At 40.5% G+C, this 6,000-nt stretch overlaps 1 protein-coding gene across 1 annotated transcript in view; it reads left to right on the top strand.

Annotated features, from left to right (window-relative positions):
* Nucleotides 1-3,706: 3,706 nt before the first annotated feature.
* Nucleotides 3,707-6,000, top strand: part of flrt2 (fibronectin leucine rich transmembrane protein 2) — a 42,758-nt gene continuing 40,464 nt past the window's right edge. The window contains exon 1 of the mRNA XM_086019772.1: nt 3,707-3,892. The gene's annotated coding sequence lies outside the window, so the exon portion shown is untranslated. The remainder of the gene's footprint in view (nt 3,893-6,000) is intronic.

Genomic DNA, 6,000 nt, shown 5'->3' with positions numbered 1-6,000 from the left:
TTGGCAATTCCGCGTGCAATAAAGCATTTCACGTCCTTTCCCTTGTAAAGTGCTTTCATTCCAGCTCCAAATGATGTAATTACCCTGCTGTCCCTGGCGAGAGGGCAGGCGAGAGAGTACAGACTCTTGCTCTCAGCAAGAAGTCGGGTGAAGGGTAAGCTGAAATGTGTTTTCACTTAAGAATGAAAACACTGTAAAGCGACATGTTCACTCACCCAATAAAGATGCACTTTAATTTTATTTTGTGCCTCCCGTGCTTTAACAGTGACAACAAAACATAAATACAAAATGTTGATTTTGATGCACGTTATGATGGCTGTTCCAGAGACGGGTTTTGCAGAACTTCCTTTTTGGTTTCATTACAGTTTGAGGTTTGACTTTTAAACCCTTTGAAGTTTAATGAAGGTCAATTCTTGAAAATGTTTCTGCTCTCATTTGGCACCGCCATTTCACTTGGCACTAATACATTCACAATGGCACCTTCACAAGTGATTTACTGTATTTTCAGACTGGATACAATTACAAATATGGTAATGATGCTTCCTCCCCCGCAGAAAGATCTTATCTTTCAGTATTTTGTGCAAAATATCCTCAGTTTAGGTAGTGTTCACTTCCCGATGAGACCCCAAAGGTCAAAACCAATGCCAAGTGTTGGTCGACCAAGCGTGTGGAGACGTGTAACAGTAACCTGCAGGTGCTCGACCGAAGCAGATCTCATGATCCACCTGAGAGTTTCTGAAACCTCAAGAACAAGTTCAGCCTGTCAGTTCACGGTACGTAACGAGGACTCTATCGGAAAAAGAGAAATTCCTCAGCAGTCGTAGGAACAAATAACTGGAGGAAGAAAGGGAACATATGACTTCATCCTGAGGCCTACCTGGCTAGGATTTTGCATATCAGACCAACCCAGTGCCTGTCATGGTTCCAGCAGCGGCAACATTGCCAAAAAAACAACAACAACAAAACAAGCTGTTCGCTATTGCCACTGTTCCCATGGGAACGAGCCTTCAGAGGGTTTGTTAACATACTCGCCAGTACTCATCGCACAAACACTGCGCATCTCTTTTTTTTCTCTTTTGGAACCAAGGCCTCTTAGAGAACCCTGTTATCAGTGCAAGCGATTTGTTGGCACCAATTGTGAAAAGTGCCACAAGGGGGAAAAGGATCGGGATTCCTGAGATTTGGCTTGCAAGGCTCATTCACACGCTTCCTGCCCTAATAAAGACCACACATGCCTGGCGGCCTGAGCACCGCTGTGCAAGCAGAGGTGCAGTTTAAAAGAAGAGTGGTCGGCTGGAGAGAAGAAAGTAGACCAGCATAAAAGTAAACACATTTGAGTTGTATTTAATAAGCTCCTCTTTTTTTGTTTTATTGCCGTGCGCAAGAGGGACTGTCAGTTTAACAATCGCAATCACTCTTTACTTTTCCTTACCAAGTTGTTTTTATCGTTTGTTTGTCTGTCAGTCCCATTGAACATGTATGTAAAAATATGGCATGTGCCAAGAAACAAATCCATTAAAATTATGTTCAAACAACAAAAGTGCAGATTCAAAGCGAGCGAGGTAATTTCCAGAGTTGGGCATTTTACATTGTCCGTTATTCGTCATCCGTCTACAGCGTGGATACCCTTGAGTAGAAAGGTACAATTTGGTGCCGGTGCAAGTTACAGGAAAGTGCCCTACTCACTCACATTGGCCATCAATACCCTTCACATTGCGTCCTTTGCATTGACACAGGTGCCACAATCCCCATATAATTTAAGTGTTAATTTAAGTTTTTAATGGGAGTGAATGCGGGTAAACCATTAAATTAGAGGTCGGCGATATTCAAAGATTTTGCATTTCACCGTGCAAGACTATTATATTGCTTTGCCAGGAAGGACAAGGTTAATGAAAAGATGACACGTGCAGAAACGTGTTGTGTTGTCATTTGAGAAAACAGCTCTGCGACAAATGTGGCACAAAGATGAAGCATTCCAAGGTTTTTTTTTTTTTTTTTTCCACACGTAGAAACTTAAGGTCTGGAAACTAGGCCTGATGTTTAGTAAAGCATCCTAAATTCAAAGAGAAAAATGTGTAAGTCCCTTTTCAGTTGCTTCACCTTTTTCCATTGACAAGATAAAGGTTCAGGTTTCTTTTTTTTTTTGTCAAACCTGATTTCTAAAACAAATAATTTTTATAACTTTTTGCTAAGTTATACTGATTATTCTTTAAGTTCTACCCTTAATAGAATAAAACTGAGGAATTACATTGTTTGTTTTTACCTTCTTACTTGTCACACACAGGTGTAAAAAGAACTTGGTTAAAATGGAGGCTTACTGGTTTTAATGAGCCTACTCACAGTTCACTCTTAGGGTTATATACGAGCACTTCTGATGCATTTTTCCCCCATTATGGTTAAAAACGTCGTTGTAAGATGAGTTTGAAGTGATATTAAAGTGTACAACTATGTAGTTATGGTTTAAACTATTGATATTGGCAAAATATTTGGCGGTTGGGTGTTGATTACATGAAGTTCATTCATGCTATTTGCAGCAGGACTTGGTCCTGACCTGCCATGACTAGTGGGGCTTTATTCATCCCTTCTCATGTTCTACTCATAACATCGCTTGTTGACACTGGACCTTCTTTTGGAATAACTGTAGCAAAAAAAGTCAAAGAAAAGGCAAAACAGACGTTCAGAGTTAATCCTTAAATGCTTACTGAACTGAAGTATGCTGAGGTCTCATACAATATATGGCAACGACTTGTGTAGCATCAGCGGCTAATCTCTTGGAATTTTGCATGTTGCAAAAAATTCAAACGGAAAAGAACAAACAGTCATTTCATATTCGCGGAAATTAGGTTTAGTGATGCCGGTATGTGGATATGTAATTTGATATCGTTCAGTTCATGACTCATGGGTTTTAAACCTTAGGTGTTGTGCAACTTTCGAGCCGTATTTTTTCAGCAGAGTTTTGGATGAATTAAATATGACATGAGAGGCCTTTAACTTAAGAGGTTCTATGGCACACGTCTGTTTGTGTACACAGGATAAAGTAAGTTATATGACTAGTGCTCACCTCACAAAAGACTATTCCTTGAGGCAAAGACCCGAAACGCAGAGTGAGCAATAAATCTGGCACTTAGGGGAATTTTAAGTGTCTATAACAGCTCCACAAGTCCACATCCCCAAGTGCTGTCAAATGTTCTTTGGCCCCACGACATCCGCTGTCTGTGACCCCTTTAACTCCTGTTTTGTACTCAGCACTGCAGGCCCCTCAGTCTACCCCCCAAAAGTGCACCCCCACCCCTAAGACATATAGACACAAAACCACCTTACATGGCTGACACCCCATGAGACAGACCCTTCTTGACTGTGTTCCTCCACACTAGCCCGGTAGCCTTTGACCTCGGCAGCACCTCTGCCTCTCTGTGTGGCTGCCCTTGCATTCCAGTACAGCCCTGAAACCTGAGCCCCCGGTGAGCTCATCGCTGGCCCGCACATTTTCAGGAGTTAAATGATACCAAAAAAAAAAAAAATGTAGAGGGAAGAGAAAACAGAGAGAGGGGAAAAAAAGGGGGAGGCATAGACTGGTGTAGGACAGGTCTGGAACTGGTTCTGTTTGTGTCTACTGGCCAAGGCACCTCAGGGGTTAAGTTACATGAGAGACAGAGAGGAGGAAGGAGAAGAAGCCGTCTTTGCTTGTTGTCTGTCTTCTTTTCCTTCCATGGCTTGACTGACTGCTACCTTCATTTTCCTCTTGACACGCGCTAGCAAGCCGGCCGCCCGACCATATGTGCTTGAAATTTAACGACCTCATATGTGGGAGCAGTCCTCGGATGCGAGGGTGACCTGGTGAGCCTGTGATTGCCACTCTTCTTCTCTGGCCAGACCACAAGTTGTCCAGACGGTAAGTGTCCCTCCATGTAGACACTGCATTATGCTGGGGTTAATGACAGTAACTACACTGCGTCATTTTGAAATATTTTGACTCTTAATTAAGTAGTAAAATACCTGATAGAGAATTTTTCAAATCCTCATTGTGTTACATCTCAGGATCTATATTGATGAGTGCTCCCGCTTAATCACAGTGCACGTAATTAAACCAATCAGTCTTCCGCTCCTGCTGAGTCTGAAGGAAGTGAAAAGTTGAAAGAGAGAGAGGAAAAAAAAAAAAAAAAAAAGTGAGCGAGCTCCAGCTGTAAGCTCGGGCGAATGCTTCAAAGTGGGACCTTTTTATCTCATGCATTATTCATGACTGCCTTGTTTCTTTCCTGCTCCCTGCCTGTTGTTTAGTGACCCGCTGCACTTGTCTTGTCAACCTTTTTGTTGACGTCTCTCTGAAGCTCACTTTAAAACACTTACTGATGACTTTAATAAGTGGCCCAAAATATAAAAGGTTGAGCACACACGGTTTTACATGACATAAGAGAATATTCACATCCTTTCATGGTGGTTAAACTAAAAAATCTGGAGAGATTTCAAATTTAGATTCATAAATCTGTCAGCAGCGTGAAAAAACAATTTAAAGTAATTGCGAGCATTTTCACGCTATAACTTTAAAATGTCTGAGGTGAAACAGCAGCAATTATCTCGCAACGGTCTCATTATTTAAATGGCTGTGAAGTGCTCCGTTGCTCTTGCAGGTAAACACACAATTCTTCTTGGGAAATAACGTCGCGCCTGCGATCAAAAGCTTTTCCTTTTTTCTTTGCCAGGGAAAGGTGCCCCAATAACCTCCATTTACAAAGCCTATTCACAGTATTCACTTAACACAACTACCAGCAAGCCACCACTGCCAATGGATATGATTAATGAGTAAACATTACAGTGTACAGGGAATAGCAACACATAACGTTGTCATCATCAACACATAACCCCAACACCTTAATGAATGCATCGAGGTCACTTGGGGGTTTCATGGGAATGCGTTTGGCTTTTAGCTAGCTGATACTTAGGTCCCATAGATTCTCATAAAAATAATTGGAAAATCGCTATTACAAAAATATATCAACAGCAAAAAGCAAGCTGTGACTATTCACTCTTTTCTCGGCGTATTCCCGTTAAATGAGACCAAGCACCCTCTTACTGAACTAATTTGTCCAGTGTTGCAAATGTGTTTGTTTGTGTTGACAATGTGACTGGAGTGTGTAATTAATCAATGTTTTAGTTGCTTTTTTGGGGATTTATATACTGCAGTGTAACCAGTTGTGGTGGTAGTCTAACCTCTCATTTCTGAAGTCATTATTCTTCACTAATTAGCGAATTAATTGAAATTGCTAATCGGATTTTGAAGTCCTGCTCTACTGGGAATCTTTGATGCATTGGTCGAATGTGTATCTTTAAGTATATGCAATTTGTTTCAAGTGGGCATGTTTTTACTCTGTGGTAATTTGGAATCTGATATTACAAGACGAGGATGAGCTTAGTGTAAATTATGCGTATAAATTGTGCGTGTGTAAATTGTTATCGAGCTAAGTTTTTTTGATTGTTAGGATATTGTAATTCATAACATTTTGAATTTGCTTTCGTGGGGCCTGCTTTGTTATTGTATCGTGCGACCTCAAATCAATTGACAGTTAAAAAAAATGAATAGGGCACGGAAAAATGTGGAAATTCAAAACGCCATTATCATTATTATTAATAGAAGTAGCTTTAGTAAATGTAGTCTGATGACCCATTTCAACTTAAGTAATTAAAGGTTTATTGCCTGAGGGATCAAAAGGACCTGCATTACTTGCAAGTAATCCCATCAGACAAGTATGAAAGACAAAGACAAATTCCATGACTTTGGTCTTTCATCTATACACCAACTGCCCCTCACGTTTTATCTCTTTGACAGCTCGTCTTTGGTTTAGCATCGTATATAGTTAGAATTCTTCACATTATCCTGTTCTTCAAATCCAATTTTCAAGCAAATCATTTTTTTGAATCACAGAGTAGGATTTGTGTAACCAGTCAAATGGAACTTTTGAAGTCATCTAAAGTGTCAAACTAAGCTTTTAACCTTTTGGAACT

Source organism: Filicampus tigris, chromosome 20 (assembly GCF_054856515.1).
Source record: "Filicampus tigris isolate MCC_2025a chromosome 20, RoL_Ftig_1.0, whole genome shotgun sequence".
Classification (NCBI taxonomy): Eukaryota; Metazoa; Chordata; class Actinopteri; order Syngnathiformes; family Syngnathidae; genus Filicampus; species Filicampus tigris.
Note: the sequence above shows the minus strand (reverse complement) of the source record. Positions and strands in the feature narration are given on the sequence as shown.